Here is a 19,017-nt window from a genome sequence, read left to right on the forward strand (position 1 = left end):
CAAATATGTAGAAGTATTTGTTAAACCTCAACAAGTGTAATCTTTCTCCATGTCTGCTCTGATACTGCTTTTCTTTTGGTATCTTCTCTCACCCCTTTCTTTTTTTCCCCTTCTGTAATTTTATTCCTTCCCTTGTAATTTTAAAACTACAACAACAATTACATTTAAAAAATCAGTACAAAAAATAATAAATACTAGTTATTGTTGTTGCTGTTGTTTTAAAAAATCACTTTGCAAAGGCATGCACTGCCACACTGTTTTAGGGGATTTCTAAAAGAAAGCATAGGGATCCCGCATAGGGATGCGGGTGGCGCTAGCCTAGGAGTTGCCGATCAGAAGGTCGGTGGTTCGAATCCCCACGACGGGGTGAGCTCCCGTTGTTCGGTCCCAGCTCCTGCCCATCTAGCAGTTTGAAAGCACGTCAAAGTGCAAGTAGATAAATAGGTACTGCTGTGGCGGGAAGGTAAACGACGTTTCCGTGCGCTGCTCTGGTTTGCCAGAAGCGGCTTAGTCATGCTGGCCACATGACCCGGAAGCTGCACGCCGGCTCCCTCGGCCAATAAAGCGAGATGAGCGCCGCAACCCCAGAGTCTGCCACGACTGGACCTAATGGTCAGGGGTCCCTTTACTTTTACCTTAAAAGAAAGCATGGATTATTCCTGCTGAGCCTCCACCTGCAGGGAGTTCCACAGAGCAAGACTTTCCATGCTAAAGGATCAGTTCCAAGTAAAGGCCGACCGAACCTCAGGGGTTTGGGGAACCACCAGACGTGCCCCACCGAAGGAACTCAGGGATCGAGGAGTAGTATAAGGATCCCAAAGTGCGCTGGGCCCAAGTTGGTTAGGGCTTTGTGTTGTTGTTGTTTAGTCATTTAGTCGTGTCTGACTCTTCGTGACCCCCTGGACCAGAGCACGCCAGGCACTCCTGTCTTCCACTGCCTCATGCAGTTTGGTCAGGCTCATGTTCATAGGGCTTTGTAGATAAACACAAAAAACCTTGAGCGTGGCCAGGTAGCAAATTGGCAATTGGTGCAGCAATCTCAGCAGCTGACTACCATGTTGCCAGTAGCCGCCTCCTGTGAGCAGTCTGTCCACTGCATTTTGCAGTAGCTGCAGCTTCCAGACCAAATGCAATAGCACGTTGCAGTAATCTGTGATGTGACGGAGCCAGAGTTACTTGGTGTGGCGATCACACAGGGTCCCCAGACGTTTCACCGTCTGTTGACACCTGTGCCACCACTTTATTTCTCGCTGCTGCCACCCAGGCCCTACCTGGGACAATACTGAGTCCAGTCAGGGTTAAGTTGGAACATAAACTTCTGTTTATTTATTGCAGTTTAACAAGCGTGTGGTTTCATAAATGGTATCGGTCAATTACAATCATGGGGTGCCTATCCAGACCTATAACTTCTGCTACCTGCTCTCACTCACTAAACCACCTCTCAGATATTTACTTGTCTTCCTAGCCCCTAACTGTTCCTGACTCAGCTTATTTTGCTACTCAACCTACCCCCAAACTCTATCCCAATTCACTCCCACTCCAACCAACCACCCAACTCCCAACAAACTCCTCCCAGAGCTGCTTTTATAGTCCCTCTGACTCCACCCCCTGGGTTCTGATTGGGTAACCTGTTTAACTATTTCACTTCCAGCACACTCTCATATGTTAACATCACACTTGGCCCCGCCCATCATTGGCTTTCTGGCACCACCTACTGTCTGGACGTCCTGCCGTCTGCCGCAAGAGTCCCAGGGGTTCCAGCCATCACTGGCGAGGCCTGAACGCAATTGGGAGACCGGAGTGTTGCTGGGCTTTACGAGCACTTTGGAAAGGACCATAGCTCAGTGTCCAAGCTTCTTCCCATGTTCCTGTCTCTCTGTGTGTTTATTTCCTCCCTTGTCATTCCCCCTTGCTTGATGTGCCTAGGGCTTGCTGATCAGAAGGTCGGCGGTTCGAATCCCCAAGACTGGGTGAGCTCCCGTTGCTCGGTCCCTGCTCCTGCCAGCCTAGCAGTTCGAAAGCACATCAAAGTGCAAGTAGATAAATAGGTACTGCTCCGGCGGGAAGGTAAACGGCGTTTCTGTGCGCTGCTCTGGTTCGCCAGAAGTGGCTTAGTCCTGCTGGCCACATGACCCGGAAGCTGTACGCCGGCTCCCTCGGCCAATAAAGCGAGATGAGCGCCACAACCCCAGAGTCGGTCACGACTGGACCTAATGGTCAGGGGTCCCTTTACCTTTACCTTTTACCGTACTTTTCCGTGTATAAGACTAGGGTTTTATTATTTTAAAATTACGTTCAAAATTGTGGGTCGTCTTGTACACAGATACAATCTCCCCCCATTTTCTCAATTTGGAGTCCCCCCCAAATAGGGGGCATCTTATACATGGGGGCGTGTTATACACGGAAAAATACGGCACTTATCCCCACGGATCTTTCAATGTGTGCTGCATTCCTTTTGGCATCAGTGGGGAGCATGGGAGAGGGAGGGCGGGGGGTTAGAAGGGGAGCCAAGCAGTTAGCCAAGGCAAATAGTTCCTTGGAAAAGGCTGAAGGAGGCCCAACTCAGCTCCAGGGGCTGAGTCTCCAGTGCGGACCACGCCATCCTTTCAAGGAACGGAGTAGTTCCTCAGTAAAGCCCCTAGGTGGCAGCATTGCCTTCCCCACCCACTAGGGTCCTTCTGCCTCCTCTGGAATATCTTATGTTCTGCCTAGCAATGAGCAAACACTCCTCCGCTCGCTTCAAAACTGATGCCGTCTTTTAGGAGCTTTCTGGGCAAACTCTTTTTGGGGAAAAAACACTTGCAGGGAGGCGAGACTTGGTTTCTGAGAGTCTTTCCCTAGCCCATGCAAGCTCATGTGCCTTTCTGTGCTGCCCCGTGGGAGTTTGCCATTCTTACTAGCGCCTGGCATGGCAGTAGGAGATGCCAGGGGATGAGCTTCCTTTCTTTGCAAAGCAAGAGAAGACTTTATGCATTTGTTCATATTGATTTGAGTTATACAAGTATTTCTAGACTGCCCTCTTGCAAAACCAGGGTGCTGTACCTTTATACAGTCATACCTCATGTTACATTTGCTTCACCATACGTTTTTTCAGGTTGCATCCCGCGGCGACCCAGAACTACTGGAAAGGGTTACTTCCAGGTTTCGCCGCTTGCACATGCACAGAAGTGCTAAAAAAGCACCAAATCGTGCCGCGCACCTGTGCAGATACGGTGCTTCAGGTTGCGGGCTTTTCATGTTGTGAACAGGGCTCCGGAACGGATCCCGTTCACAACTAGAGGTACCACTGTATAAAGGTAAAGGTAAGGTAAGGTAAGGTAAAGGACCCCTGGGTGGTTAAGTCCAGTCAAAGGCAACTATGGGGGTTGCAGCACTCATCTCACTTCAGGCCAAGGAAGCCGGTGTTTGTCCACAGACAGCTTTCTGGGTCATGTGGCCAGTATGACTGAACTGCTTACTGGTGCAACAGAACACCATGGCAGAAGGCAGAGCACACAGGAACGCCGTTTACCTTCCTGCCACAATGGTACCAATTTATCGTATTTTTCGCTCCATAAGACGCACCAGACCATAATGCGCACCTAGTTTGGGGAGGGGGAAAACAAGAAAAAAAATATTCTGAATCCCAGAAGCCAGAAGAGCAAGAGGGATCTGGCTTCTGGTATAGCCTCTGGCTGTTCTGGCTTCTGGGATAGCTGCACCAAGCCTCTTCAGGGCAGCGGGATGAAGGCTCCCCCTGACCGGAAGAGGCTGCGTGCGGCTAAGGCAGAAGCCAGGAGAGGTGCTTGGCTGAAGGGGCACTGCGCAGCTCTCCCTCTCTGTGCAGCGCCTCTCCTTCACAGGAGAGGTGCTGCGCAGAGAGCGAGAGCTTTGCAGTGGCCCTTCAGCCAAGTGGGAGGAGGAACAGAAGGAGCCCCTTTTGTTCCTCCTCCAGCTTCGCAGGAGAGGCGCGTCGCTGAAGGGGTGCTGCACAGTTCTCCCTCTCTGCTCAGCGCCATTCGCTCCATAAGACATACTCACATTTCCCTTTACTTTTTAGGAGGAAAAAAGTGTGTCTTATGGAGTGAAAAATACGGTATCTACTTGCACTGGCATGCTTTCGAACTGCTAGGTTGGCAGAAGCTGGAACAAAGAAATGGGAGCTCACCCCGTCACAGGGATTCGAACTGCCAACCTTCCAATCAGTAAGCCAAAGAGGCTCATTGGTTTAGACCACAGCGCCACCCTTAGCAGACAATATAGAACAATCATCAAAACAGCTTAAGCGCTCAAGAACTGTGTGCTCAAGAACTGCGTAGGTTTGTTGGCATTGAAAAGTGTTCAAGGGACTCCTGAAAGTTGAAAGTGAGGGTGCCCGCTGAACCTCTGCTGGAAGTCTGTCCCATGGCCTCAAATCAGCTGGATGAGGCACAAACCATATAAAGAGCTTGCGTGAAAGAATCCAAAGGATTCCCCCAAGCAGATAAATTCATTCTAATATTTTTGTAGGCACTTTAGGCCAATACACGTGTTTTTGTGATGCAATTTCCCCTAATACAACACCTTTTTGTTTTGCTCATTTAGGCATTTTAATGCACACTTTCTCCTTATTTACAGATTTTCGCGTGCGTCCTTGGGCTGGAGAACTGCATCACAAAATCCAGGGAAGTGCGAATTTTGAAGGAGAGTTGCGTTTCTGTTCGTGCACTCCTTGAAAAACTGAATTGGATCATTTCTCATTAAAGTGCAAACAAAAGTGAATTTATCCACCCCCACCCCGGCCTTCACATCTCTACTCGGAAACCCACATAAATGCATCTGAGAAGATGGAGGAAGTTCAGTCTTCCTCACCTTTTTTCTTGTTTTGTTTTCGGCAATAATATGAAGGAGAGGAAATAAAAGGGAAAAAAGTTGTGAATGAACAATAATAACAGAATGCCCTCCCCCCTTTCACACCAAGGTCATTTGATTCATTCAGTTCTTGGAGTAAACAAAGACTCACAATAATAAACCCCCCTTCCCGACCCCCGCTGCCGTTCTGCCTCCCCCCCCCAGCCTTTTCTCTAAGAATAGACGCCTTCCAGACCCCCCTTTTACCTTCATCTCCCACTGCCTCTGAGAATCCGACTCGCTGCCACTTCCTCAGACGGATTTCAGGGCTTCCAGAAAAGGCTCAGCATTTCCTCTTCAGTGTGGGAATGTCCCCTCCCTTGGTAACATCTGCATAGACACCCCGGTCATTCTCATATTTGTTCGTGTTCTCTCTCTCTCTAACCTAAGAAGCTGCCTTATATTCAATAACATCACTGGTCCACCTAGCTCTGTAGCTGTGGTCTAAACCACCGAGCCTTGCCGATCGGAAGGTTGGCAGTTCGAATCCCAGTGATGGGGTGAGCTCCCGTTGCTCTGTCTCAGCTCCTGCCAACCTAGCAGTTCAAAAGCACGTTGAAGTGAAAGTAGATAAATAGGTACAGTGATAAATAGGTACAGATAAATAGATAAATAGGTACAGATAAATAGGTACCTCGGGTTATAGACGCTTCAGGTTACAGACGCTTCAGGTTACAGACTCCGCCAACCCAGAAATATTACCTCGGGTTAAGAACCTCGGGATGAGAACAGAAATTGCGTGGCAGCAGCGGGAGGTCCCATTAGCTAAAGTGGTGCTTCAGGTTAAGAACAGTTTCAGGTTAAGAACGGACCTCCGGAACGAATTAAGTTCTTAACTCGAGGTACTGCTGTGGCAGGAAGGTAAGCAGCATTTCCATGCACTCTGGCTGCCCTCACGGTGCCCCATTGCACCAGAAGGGGTTTAGTCCTGCTGGCCACATGACCCAGAAAGCTGTCTGTGGACAAACACCAGCTCCCTCGGCCTGAGAGCGAGATGAACACTGCAACCCCATAGTCACCTTTGACTGGACTTAACCGTGCAGGGGTCCTTTACCTTTTTAAAGGAATATTTGAAAAAAATATGTTAATATACTAAAATAGTATTATTTGTAAGTGATAAAATGTGAAGTTATTTTAAGTATGATTTTTAAAAAAAGATGGTTTGAAATTATGATATATCTAAACTGCTAAAGATGAAGTGAAATGAAAATCAGATAAGTGGGACTTGGGGAAATCAACTTAATGTTTAGAAAATAAGGATATGACAAGAATTTGTTCGTATTGTTTGTCTTTTCTGTCTGTGTTTTTTATTTGTGTTATAAAATGAATAAAAAAATTTTTGAAAAAGAAAGGGAATACATACAGTTCAGCGGCTGTTAATTCGGCGCTGGTGGGAGAGCCACAGTTGGAGAATTGAGCGAGTAAATTGGCTTTCTCTCTCACGCAGGCCAGTAAAATGTGGTGGGGCATTCCTACAAGAATAATAATAATAATCTTGGCACCCAAAGTATGAATGAATAGCAGGACCAAAGGAAACACCTGCTGAGAGAGGAAATCCAGGACAACTTTTATTATCCCTCTTCACAGGTCTATTCAGAACTACATTGGGGGTTTCCTCTTCCCCTCGTGGGTACTTATGCGCTCATTCATGGTGAAGAAACACAGGCAGTGCCCATGTCGGTTTGATGCCAGGGAACACCACCCAGGCTTCCAGACCTTCCACCAAAGGTTGTTGTTCTGACGGCCACCAGATTCCCCGGTGAATCATTATCATGGCAATTATTCTTGAATGGGCGATGTTGCAGTTGCGTGGGACGATTCCCCGAGTTGTTGTTGTTGTTGTTCTTTTCTTTTTCTCTGAATGCGCTTGGCAAACCCAGCTTCCCTTCTGGAGAAGCGAGCGCTGTTTTAGTCAAACACAGCGGATGCCCTTCCATGCCTTACGTGACAACCGGGATCCACCGGTGTTTCCCGTGGTGAAGGCGCACAGAGTCATAGGATCGGAGAATTGAAGAGTTGGAAGGGTACCCTCAAAGTTCATCTAGTCCATACCTCCCTACAGTGCAGGGATCACAGCTAGAGAAGCCCTGGCAAGGTCCAACCTCTGTTTGAAGACTTCCAAGGAAGAAGAGTCCACCAGCCTCTGGGAGAGTCCAGTCCACAGTAGAACAGCTCCTACCATCAGAAAGTTCTTCCTTATGTTTAGTCAGAATCCCCTTTGTTGTAACTTGAAGCCATTGGTTCGGGTCCTGGAGCAGGAGAAAACTAGCTCGCTCCATCTTCCATGTGACTGCCCTTGAGATACAGTGGTACCTCGGGTTAAGAACTTAATTCGTTCTGGAGGTCCGTTCTTAACCTGAAACTGTTCTTAACCTGAGGTATCACTTTAGCAAATGGGGCCTCCCACTGCCGCCGTGCTGCTGGTGCACGATTTCTGTTCTCATCCTGAAGCAAAGTTCTTAACCCGAGGTACTATTTCTGGGTTTGTGGAGTCTGTAACCTGAAGTGTCTGTAACCCGAGGTACCACTGTAGTTGAAGATGGCTTTCTCTTCTTGCTCTGCTCTTTTTCAGGCTAAACATTCCCAGCTGCTTATATAATAATAATAATAATAATAATAATAATAATAATAATAATTTATTATTGTCCATGGAGTTTTCTTGGCAGGGATACTGGAGTGGCTTGCCTGTTCCCCGCCCATCTGGCTGGGCTTTCCCAGCCACTCTGGGTGGCTTCCAACAGAATATTAAAATACAATACTCTATTAAACATTAAAAGCTTCCCTAAACAGGGCTGCCTTCAGATGTCTTCTAAAAGTCTGGTAGTTGTTTATCTCTTTGACATCTGGTAGGAGGGTGTTCCACAGGGCAGGTGCCACCACTGAGAAGGCCCTCTGCCTGGTTCCCTGTAACTTGGCTTCTGGCAGAGAGGCAGACTCGGCCCTCCAGCTGTTTTGGGACTACAACTCCCATAATCCCTAGCTAACAGGATCAGTGGGTCAGTGATGATGGGAGTTGTCGTCCCAAAACATCTGGAGGGCCGAGTTTGCCTATGCCTGCTCTAGATAATAAACTCAAACATCCCAAACACTGCAGCTTTTCTTCATAGGGACGTTGATCCATCCCTTTGATCTGGAGGGTGCCAGGTTGAAAAAGGCTGTCCTTACAATTTAAATAAATGGAAGATCTCAATGGAGATAGGCATACCAATAAACTCCCTTCAGCCAAACATCCACTGAACTTGAAAATTTCTGCAGACAAAGAAGTTTCTCCTCTAGCACAGAACCACCACCTCTTGCCCAGGGGACTTCAGGTATCCTCTCACCTCTCTGTCTTTTCTTCTCCAGGCTGAACATACCCAACTCTCTCCTGGCAGACAGCAGTCCTGAACACCCTTCACAAACTGGGTTTTGCCCCTCAAGCCCTTCTGAGTCTGGGCTTGGGCTAGGCAAAAGCTACAGTCAGGCAAAGAATCATAGACACCAAGAGACAATGGGACTGCTCAAGGTGTCCTGTCTATAAAATTGGAGAAATCGGAAGATATATAGCTGCACCAGCAGCATATCTCTTCTTTCTCGTATCTAAAAATGCAAGAAGGGCCTTTACACTTGTCAGAAGCTCGGCTCTGCCCTCGCCGGTCCTGGAAGGAGTCTTTTAAAAAGTCCCATATGTTCAGAGACTTTGCGCCTGTTCATTGGGGGAGATAGGAAGCCCAGAGCACTTGTTCTTTAGATGTCCCTTTTATGAAATGGCACGTAGTGAGACCATTGATCCCCTACCAGTGAGGCTCGCTGTCCTCCTGGAAAAGCAAAATTCGACCTTTTCCTGTTAGGCAACAGGAAGACGACGCGGATGGTCACCAGATTCTGTGTACAGATCAGTAGGCACAGACCATCTCCCAACTCAAACTAGTTCGTTAAGAAAACCCCCAAACTTGGTTCTGTGGGTGACTCTGGGTCAGCCCCCTGCGGTAGTTTATTGTTGTACATTGTTTTTAAATTTATTGTTGTACATTGTTTTTAAATTTATTGTTGTACATTGTTTTTAAATTTATTGTTGTACATTGTTTTAATTGTTTGTTTTCCTTCTGTGACTGTACCCCCAAGTATGTTTTATAAGCTGGTCTCCAACCGTAATAAATTATCTATCTATCTACCCAACTCTCTCAACCATTCCTCCTGGTTTCCTGGAGAGCCCATGTTGCCACTCAGGCACATGTCCTAAGTATTTTTAAGATCGTAAGAAGAGCCTGCTGGATGAGAGTAGTGGCCCAACTAGTCCAGATTCTTGTTCTCGCAGTGGGAAGCCTGCAAACCAGACCTGATCACAAAAAAATCCACTCCCCTCCTGTGGTTCCCAGAAACCGATATTCAGAATCATCATTGCTTCCAGCCATGAAGACAGAGCAGAACCATCATAGCTAGTGGCCTTTGATAGTGCTTTCCCCCATGAAACTTTATTTAGGACTTCATAGAATCGTAGAGTTGGAAGGGACCCAAAGCGTCATCTAGTCCAAACTGCTGCAGTGCAGGACTTCATATTTCCTTGACGCATTTTCACTGAATCGTCAAGTTGGAAGGCACCACAAAGCTCATCTCGTCCTGCGTTCCTTGCAATGCAGGAATCTTACGCCCAATGTGGGGCTTGAACTCACGACCTTGAGAGGAAGAGCCTCATGCTCTACCAGCTGAGCTATATAGGGTTTAATGAATCCAGATCTAGCAAGGGAGACGCAGGTAAGCAAAGTGTCTACTGGGCACAGCAATATTGATATAGGCAACTATTTGCACGAAGATGCTCATCCGGTCCCAAGTGCTAGCCAGATGTTGCTGCACACGGAAGGCGTGACTCCATTCTGGGTTGTATCTGTTGACATTTCCATTCCACCTTAAGGAACAGGCATGAGATTGTTGCGTGTCACATGTCTGTTTACATTCCTGCACAGCTTGCTGGGAACTTCCATGAGACGACATGAGAGACATGTTTCTTTGTTCTGATTTATGTAGCTGTAGATTGACTTCACAATTCTCTTGCCTATTCTGTGTGTGCAATGTTGTTGTTGTTATTGTTTAGTCGTTTAGTTATGTCTGACTCTTTGTGACCCCATGGACCAGAGCACACCAGGCACTCCTGTCTTCCACTGCCTTCCGCAGTTTGGTCAAACTCATGCTGGTAGCTTCGAGAACATTGTCTCTTCTCATGAGGTGACCAAGCTTCAGGATCTTTCCTTCCAGTGAGCACTCAGGGCTGATTTCCTTCAGAATGGAGAGGTTGGATCTTCTTGCAGTCCATGGGACTCTCAAGAGTCTCCTCCAGCACCAGAATTTAAAAGCATCAATTCTTCGTCGTTCAGCCTTCTTTATGGTCCAGCTCTTGCTTCCATACATCGGAGAAGCAGGTACCGTGATCATAAAGCAAAGTAGGCCCTGTACAGGTACAGAGGTCCTCTAAGGTAATTATGCTACAGCTGGGGCTCCATTTCCCTGTGCGCAATACACTCTGCTAATCGCGTGCCCTGGCTTTTGAAGTCCGGGTCACTGATTTACGTTGGAGCACGGGCCGATGGATGGAGACGGCACAGCTGGCCTCCCTGCCCTCTGCATGCCGACAACAACTACCATAAGTTACCTAGGATTAGAGTTATTATTATTTAAATTTGTATACCGCGCTACTATACCCATAGAACTTAGGGAACTTCTCTGCCTCTCCTGGGAGCAAGATTACAGTTGCAGGCCTGCCATCCTTATTGAGGCAGCTTGCTTGCTAACAGTCCTCTAAAACAACTGGCTAATATTTCCCCAATGGGTCCGCCTGGAATTTAACAAAAGAACATGAATGTGCTCTGTTGCCCCTTCCTAACGATCCATTGCATGACATTCACCTTTTTCACAGGTGGCACCCACTGGGTGACTTCACTGAGCCACCCACTGTGACCCCAAGGACTCTCAGCCCCCCTTGAGTGTATATGTGAATTTTAGATTCTTATTATTATTTCCCTTTGGTGCATCACTTTGGATTTGCGTGCATTGAATCGCATTTGGTTCCTGCCTATAAAGCAGTTTAAGCTTAGGGCCCCGTACTTACGGGATCGCCTCCCGTGGTCTGCCCCGCAGAGGACCTTAAGGTCCATGAATAACCATAGTTTAGAGGCCCAGGCCCTAAGAAAGTCAGATTATCCTCCAGAAGGGGCAGGGCCTTCTCAGTGATGGCTCTAACCTGGTGGAATGCTCTGTCCCATAAGACCAGAGCCCTGCAGGATTTAACCTTCTTCCGCAGGGCCTGTAAGACAGAACTATTCCGCCTGGCTTTCAATTTGAACCTGGCCTGATCTTTTATTCCCCTTCCTTCCCTCCCGCTCTCCTTTTTATGAAGATTACCCACTCTGGGATCCCACAGCTAATTCTCCCCTGGTCTCCTCGCTGGCCCAAATAGGACTAATTTAGCCAGCTAGCCCTGGTGATCATCTAATGTTTATTGAATGGATTTCCCCCCTAAATTAATTTTCGATTTTATTATTATTTACACTTTGTACCGTATTTTATGTGTGTGTGTGTTTTTTTTTTGTAGCATCAGTTAAGTGTTTTAAATTTGTTGTTAGCCGCCCTGAGCCCAGTTTCCTGAACCGGGAAGGGCGGGGTATAAATAAAAAATTATTATTATTTATTAGTTGTGGCCGAGGGTCCATGCCCTTGGGGTCACGCCAAGTGCCCCTGCCTTCTCAATGATGGGGACGTGCTATTGTGTTTTCTGTTGCAGGTCTGAATCGGCATTGTTTATTGCACCAATACCCAGATTCCGCCACCCCGAGTGTCAGGCTCCTGGCTGTGTTTTCATAACAGGAAACGGCCTCCTCTCTCCTGCCAATCGAAGGAACTCTATTGTGCGCAACGGGTCCCACACCAGAAATCGGAAACAGAGTCGGTGAGATGATGCTACTTATACACATTCTGCCAGGTCTCTCGGCATCCCTGCTGAATCCCAAAGGCTGGCAAATCACCATCAAATGCCACTAAGGCGAATTTGCACATTCTCTTCCTTTCTAAGCATCGTTTCTGAGTACAATTCTTTTTTTATATAATATTTTTTATTAATTTTAACATATAAATTATAAAATGTACCACAAAACTTATCACTTATACAATCTTTTTAGACTTCCACCAGCACCTCTGATGATCCACCGTTTTAACCACTTCTTATGCATTTCTTAACTTTATATTGCCTTTACATCTCTTAACAAATCATCCTTCCCCTTCTCCATTTTTGCAATACTTCCAATAATACTCCTCACAAAACATCTTGCAAACCTACAAACGTCGTCTGATCTTCACAATTACTTTTCAAATAGTCCGTAAATTTACTCCAGTCTTCCGTGAATTTCTGGTCTCACCGGTTTCGAATCCTTCCTGTTAGTTTATCTAATTCTGCATAGTCCATTAACTTCATCCTCCGTTCTTCAACGTTTCTGAGCACAATTCAAAGTGTTGGTGCTGACCTTTAAACCGTATAGAGCCCAAGAGGCATGTACACACCCAGAACAGCTACATCCACGAAACTGTGCAAAGTCCGTTGCAGTTCTGCCATGCAGCTTATTGCAGAAGAGCAGTGGTGTTCAAAGACTCCAGTCTAGAAGCAGCCCTCGTTGTGTTGCTTTATTGGGAACTTCCGCCAGGGGGCATCAGGGCCCTACTGGCTTTAAAAAACAAAAACAACAAACCTGTGTGAATAGCAAAGGGGGAAGCCAGAAATGTATCACTTCCACCCCCAGCAAACCTGGCACTCTTCAGGTGTTACGGACTGCAACTATGGGCGAGAGAATTGATTTCAGTTTCTCTCCCTGCTGCCGTCCATCTCAACTCAAATTCTTCACAGGCAACCCTGGGAAACCCAGAAGCAGGATTTGAGAGCAACTGATATTCAGTATAATCGCTGCCTCTGGCTGTGAAGACACAGCACAACCATCATTGCCAGTAGCCATGAATTTGCCCAATCCTCTTAAAAAATAAATAAATTGGTTTTTTGTTGATACACCGAGAAGAAGAAAAACAGAAATACAAATGAAAATGAACACAAGATTACTTACAAAACAATAAAGCAAATATTGGTCTTTGAACTATAGACCCGAACTCCCGTCTATTCCTTACTTCAATTACATATTGTTGTTGTTGTTTAGTCGTTTAGTCATGTCTGACTCTTCATGACCCCCTGGACCAGAGCACGCCAGGCACTCCTGTCTTCCACTGCCTCCTACAGTTTGGTGAAACTCATGCTGGTAGCTTCGAGAAGACTGTCCCACCATCTTGTCCTCTGTCGTCCCCTTCTCCTTGTGCCCTCCATCTTTCCCAACATCAGGGTCTTTTCCAGGGAGTCTTCTCTTCTCATGAGGTGGCCAAAATATTGGAGCCTCAGCTTCAGGATCTGTCCTTCCAGTGAGCACTCAGGGCTGATTTCCTTCAGAATGGAGAGGTTGGATCTTCTTGCAGTCCATGGGACTCTCAAGAGTCTCCTCCAGCACCAGAATTCAAAAGCATCCATTCTTCGGCAATCAGCCTTCTTTATGGTCCAGCTCTCACTTCCATACATCACTACTGGGAAAACCATAGCTTTTAATATACGGACCTTTGTTGGCAAGGTGAATTACATATTGCTTGTTGCCAATACACACTTTTATCCTAATCTGACAAGTCCTTAATTTATCTTAGATCTGATGACTTTCTTAAAGCCCTGTCCTCTTTTAAAGGACTTCCTTTCGTCAGTCCTGAATCTTCCAGGAGGTCCACCAGTTCTAGGGGAGAGAGGGAGAAAAGCTTTTCTCTATCCACCTTTAAGCTGACGTTGGATGGTCATAACAACAGCAGCAGCAGCAGCAGCAGCAACAACATCATATTATTTATTCCCTGCCCATCTGGCTGGGTTTCCTCAATCACTCTGGGCGGCTTACAGCACATTAAAAATGGTAAAATATTACACAATGAAAATTTCCTGATGCAGGGCTGCCTTCAGATGTCTTCGTCAGGTGGTTGGTTATCTCTTTGACATCTGGTGGGAGGGCGTTCCACTGGGTGGGAGCCACTACCGAGAAGGCCCTCTGCCTGGTTCCCTGTAACTTGGCTTCTTGCAATGAGGGAACCAGAAGGTCCTCGGAGCTGGACCTCAGTGTCCGGGCTGAATGATGGGGGTGGAGACGCTCCTTCAGGTCATGTATGATCTAGCTGAGATTTCTGCATTGAAAATGGGTTGGACTAGATGGGCCTTAGGGTCCCTCCCAGCTCTACATTTCTGTGATTCCAAGACATACACAATGTGAGAAACTTCTATCACATTGCTTCTGAGTCACCGATTTCCAAAACCGCCTGAGGTCCACGGTTATAGGACGGTATACAAATTTAATAAATAATAATAATAATAATAGAATAATAATAGAATTGTGGGGTTGGAAAGGACCGCAAAAGGCATCTAACCCTGTACAATGCAGGAATTTCAGCTAAATCATCTATGACAGATGGCCACCCAACCTCTGCTTAAAAACCTGCAAGGAATGAGAGTCCACTACTTCTCATGGGAGTCTACTCCACTGCTGAACAGCTCTTACTGTCAGAAAGTTTTTTTCCGAATGTTTAGTCAGCATCTCCTTTCTTGTAACCTGAAGCCATGGGTTCGAGTCCTGCCCTCCAGAGCAGGAGAAAGCAAGCTTGCTCCATCTTCCACGGGACAACCCTTGAGATAGTTGAAGATGGCGATCTCCTCTAACTCTGGCTTCTAGATAATAAACTAAAACAGTGTTTCTCAACCTGTGGGTCCCCAGATACTGTTGGACTACAACTCCCATCATTCCTAGCCAGCATGATCAGTGGTCAGGGATGATGGGAGCTGTAGTCCAACAACCACTGGGGACCCACAGGTTGAGAACCGCTGAACTAAAATATCCCAAACACTGGCAACTTTTCTTGATCTGGAGGGTGCCAAGTTGGAAAAGGCTGTCCTTAAAATATAAATAAAAGGAATGACTGCATTACATCATTACGTTTGACTCTTAATTGTCTCGCATATTTATGTTACTAGTTCTATAACGTGTCTGGAAGTCTTGGACTGTTAGATTTTTTTTATTTTTTATTTTTATTTTTGCTTTTCTAATGCTATGTATTTTGTGAGTAGGTATGACTTTTTATATAGCGTGTGGAGTTTTTTTTTTAAAATGTATTAACGAGTAAAAGTGGTGATTCAATAACTTTGCTTAAACTGGTTTTTTTCATAAGTATTGTAAACAAAACTGTGCCTTTTTAAGTGACTTGTATACAGCAGACTTGAACTTGAAGACTTAAAAAAAAGGATATTTCTGTTGGTATAAATACTGTACACCAGTCTATGCATTAGGTAAAGGGACCGCTGACCATTAGCTCCAGTCATGGATGACTCTGCGGTTGCGGCGCTCATCTCGCTTTACTGGCCGAGGGAGCCAGCGTACAGCTTCTAGGTCATGTGGCCAGCATGACTAAGCCGCCTCTGGCGAACCAGAGCAGCGCACGGAAACGCCGTTTACCTTCCCGCTGTAATGGTACCTATTTATCTACTTGCACTTTGACGTGCTAGGTTGGCAGGAGCAGGGACCGAGCAATGGGAGCTCACCCCATCGCGGGGATTCGAACCGCCGACCTTCTGATCGGCAAGTCCTAGGCTCTGTGGTTTAACCCACCCGTGTCCCTTACAGTCTATGCATTACACCCCCCCCCAAAAGGGGCAATCTCAATGGAGACACTCTCTTAGCCCTACCAATAAAGTTCTTTCAGCCACACATCCTCTGAACCTGAAAATTTCTGCAGACAAAGAAGTTTCTCCTCTATCACAGAACCATCGCCTCTTTCCCAGGGGGACTTGAGGGAACCTCAGGGTAGCACATTTTTTTTCTACGTTATTTCAATGCCTGGCTGCCGTATCTTCCATCAATTGTGTGCTCTCCCTAGATTTCCTCCCCAGGTAGGTGCCGGCTGAAGTGTTGAATGGGAGCCTTTTCAGACAGGATACATGCTGAATGCCAGGTGCAGAAATATTTTCCTGTGAGGCAGCATGGTCCATGTGAATTGCTGATAACACAAACAATGCAGCAAAGTGGGAGGGGGGGGGAAGGGGGGTTAACAATTAGATGCTGGAAGCTCCTGGGACAGAACCCGTGTCGTCTTCTCTCTGCCCCCCTCCCAGTTTTTCAACAGACTTCCTAGAAAGTGGGTGTCGAGGAGAGCTTGAGAAGAAACTTCGCCTCAAAATGCTGTTCCCAGCTTTCTCCTCTGCTAATAATAATAATAATAATAATAATAATAATAATAATTTTTATTTATACCCCGCCCTCCCCGGCCAAAACCAGGCTCAGAGCAGCTAACATCAAATGTATAACACATTAACATAAAATCAGGCAATCAATTAAAATACATCCTAAAACCAGATCAGGACCAGAATAAAATCCAATCAGATGGCAACCCATAGATTAGGGTTGGGGACCTTAAATGCTCCCCATAATATACTGAGATTATATACTGATTTAATATATATACAAGCAAAATGAAACAAACCCCTGATTATATTATTTAAAATTTAAGGTTATGAAGAATTGCACTCTATCTAAATCCCTCATACCAGGTCTTCCAAGGCTGGGAAAGTGCCTGAAAAAGCCTTAAAATATTACACTCTCATTTTAAAAAGTGTATTTGTGGGTACCATAGTTTTCCGTGTATAAGACGATGGATGTTCTTTGCTAAGAAAAAAATTAGTCAAAAATGGAAATATTAAGAAATTGATTTCTTAATTTTGGGTTCAAAATATAGGGGTCATCTTATACATGGGGGCATCTTATACACAAAAAATATGGTAATTGTTGCTTGAGAATAGAATCCCAGAGTTGGAGGGAACCTCAAAGGTCATCTAGTCCAACCCTCTGCAATGCAGGGTCGCCGTTGACCCTGAATGATTTCTTGGTAGCCATTAACACACTTTGCACTACAGCAGACTCGCTATGCTTGGCAATATTTGGCAATGTTTGCCATGAAACCGTCAATATCTGAGAGTATCTGAGAACTAACATGCAGAAGCAAGCAGCGTTTGACAGCGTTTGACATGTAACAGTTGATATTTGGCACTTTCTGGAAGGTAATTCATTGTATGACTCAGTCAGGTGATTGGCACGCAGCAGCAATTGACATTTGACCGTTTGCTTGCAGGTGACATGCAGAAGCATGTAGTAAATTCTACTCTTTGTCCATTCATTCATTTAACCTACCAGGAAACACCGCCTTTGAGAGGAGCTGCGCAAAGTTGAATGTTGATGTCAAATTGCGTTTTTTTGAGGTGGGCTTTTCAAATCAAAATCTCAGACCTTGAAAATAAGACAGATTTATTCTCTCTCTTTCTCTCCATCTTGCCAGTGTGATGTCATAGAGTGTCAGACTAGGACCTGGGAGAGAAGGGTTCAAATCCTCACTAGCTTATGAAGTTCCCTGGGTGACCTTGGCCCAATCCCTGTCTCTCACATAAATTATATTTGGTGTTTCACAGGTGGTAACAACAACAACAACAACAACAACAACAACAACAACAACAACAACAACAAAATTTATTTATATCCTGCCCTCCCCTGCCAGAGCCAGGCTCAGGGCAGCTAACATCAAAATAAATAATAATAATAATAATAATAATAATAATAATAATAATAATAATAATAATTTGTTTATACCCCGCCCATCTGGCTGGGCTTCCCCAGCCACTCTGGGCGGCTTCCAACAAAATATTAAAATACAGTAATGCATCAGACATTAAAAGCTTCCATAAACAGGGCTGCCTTCAGATGTCTTCTAAAAGTCTGGTAGTTGTTGTTCTCTTTGACATCTGGTGGGAGGGCGTTCCACAGGGTGGGCGCCACCACCAAGAAGGCCCTCTGCCTGGTTCCCTAGAACACATTACATTTCCTATATAATACATTAAAACATAAAGTAGACTTCTTCAAGACGTGGAGGTGCCATTTAGATATTTGCCATCCTGTCCCAGGGTTCGGCATGTCATATGTACTTCAAAGCGATGGGCTGCCCAGGAAGCTGAGACCAAACCATGGAGCCAAGGCATGAGATTTCACCCTTCTCCTTCGAGTGACTGAGGGCGACTGAACTCCTTGTTACAAACTGTTTTGTCAGCATTTGGTGCTGGGCTGAGCTGAGCTGAGTGACACCAATTATGTTTGTCAAGCCCCCTTTGGAAGCCCAAAGATATATGAAATCTAGCCAGGGAATGATCCATCAAGGCCCCTTTCGCCGCAGAAGGCCTGTCACACTGACAAGGTATTGAGTGAGCTGGGAGTCTCTACGGACGGACAGGTTATGGGGAACATTATATCATCCCAAGCCAATACTTCAGCTGTGGAGAGTGAAAAATGACGCCAGGGTGGTTTCCGCTTGGGGCTATTGACCAGGAAAAGCCTGCGCTGAGATGCAGTGTATTGGCTTTAAGCTCGCACAGGCATCGCTGAGAGTGCAGCAGGACTGGAATCGCAGAAGAGTTGAAAGGGACCCCTGAGGGTCCTGTAGTCCAGCCCCCTGCGATGCAGGGATTGCAGGTAAAGAATCTCAACAATGTTTAGGCAACATGATAACCATTGTTGTTGTTGAGTTGTTTAGTCGTGTCCGACTGTTTGTGACCCCCTGGACCAGAGCATGCCAGGCACACCTGTCTTCCGCTGCCTTCCGCAGTTTGGTCAAACTCATGCTGGTAGCTTCGAGAACACTATCCAACCATCTCATCCTCTGTCATCCCCTTCTCCCTGCACCCTCCGTCTTTCCCAACATCAGGGTCTTTTCCAGGGAATTTTCTCTTCTCATGAGGTGGCCAAAGTACTGGAGCCTCAGCTTCACGATCTGTCCTTCCAGTGAGCACTCAGGGTTGATTTCCTTAAGAACGGAGAGGTTTGTATACAAGTCACTACATCAAGCCACAAAGAACAAGATCAGCGCAGAAGAGTAAAGCTCAGGGGCTCACACACCCCTTGAAAGATCACCGCTTCTAAGCTTTAAGATGTAATCTCCTGAAGATAGGCAAGGAGTCTTCTAGCAGCAGTAAATAGAAGTTGTTATCTGGAAATCAGCTTTTCAAGCTCTGCCCCTTCCATGCTCTGGTTC

This window comes from Podarcis cretensis (genome assembly GCF_951804945.1).
Source record: "Podarcis cretensis genome assembly, chromosome: 3".
Classification (NCBI taxonomy): domain Eukaryota; kingdom Metazoa; phylum Chordata; class Lepidosauria; order Squamata; family Lacertidae; genus Podarcis; species Podarcis cretensis.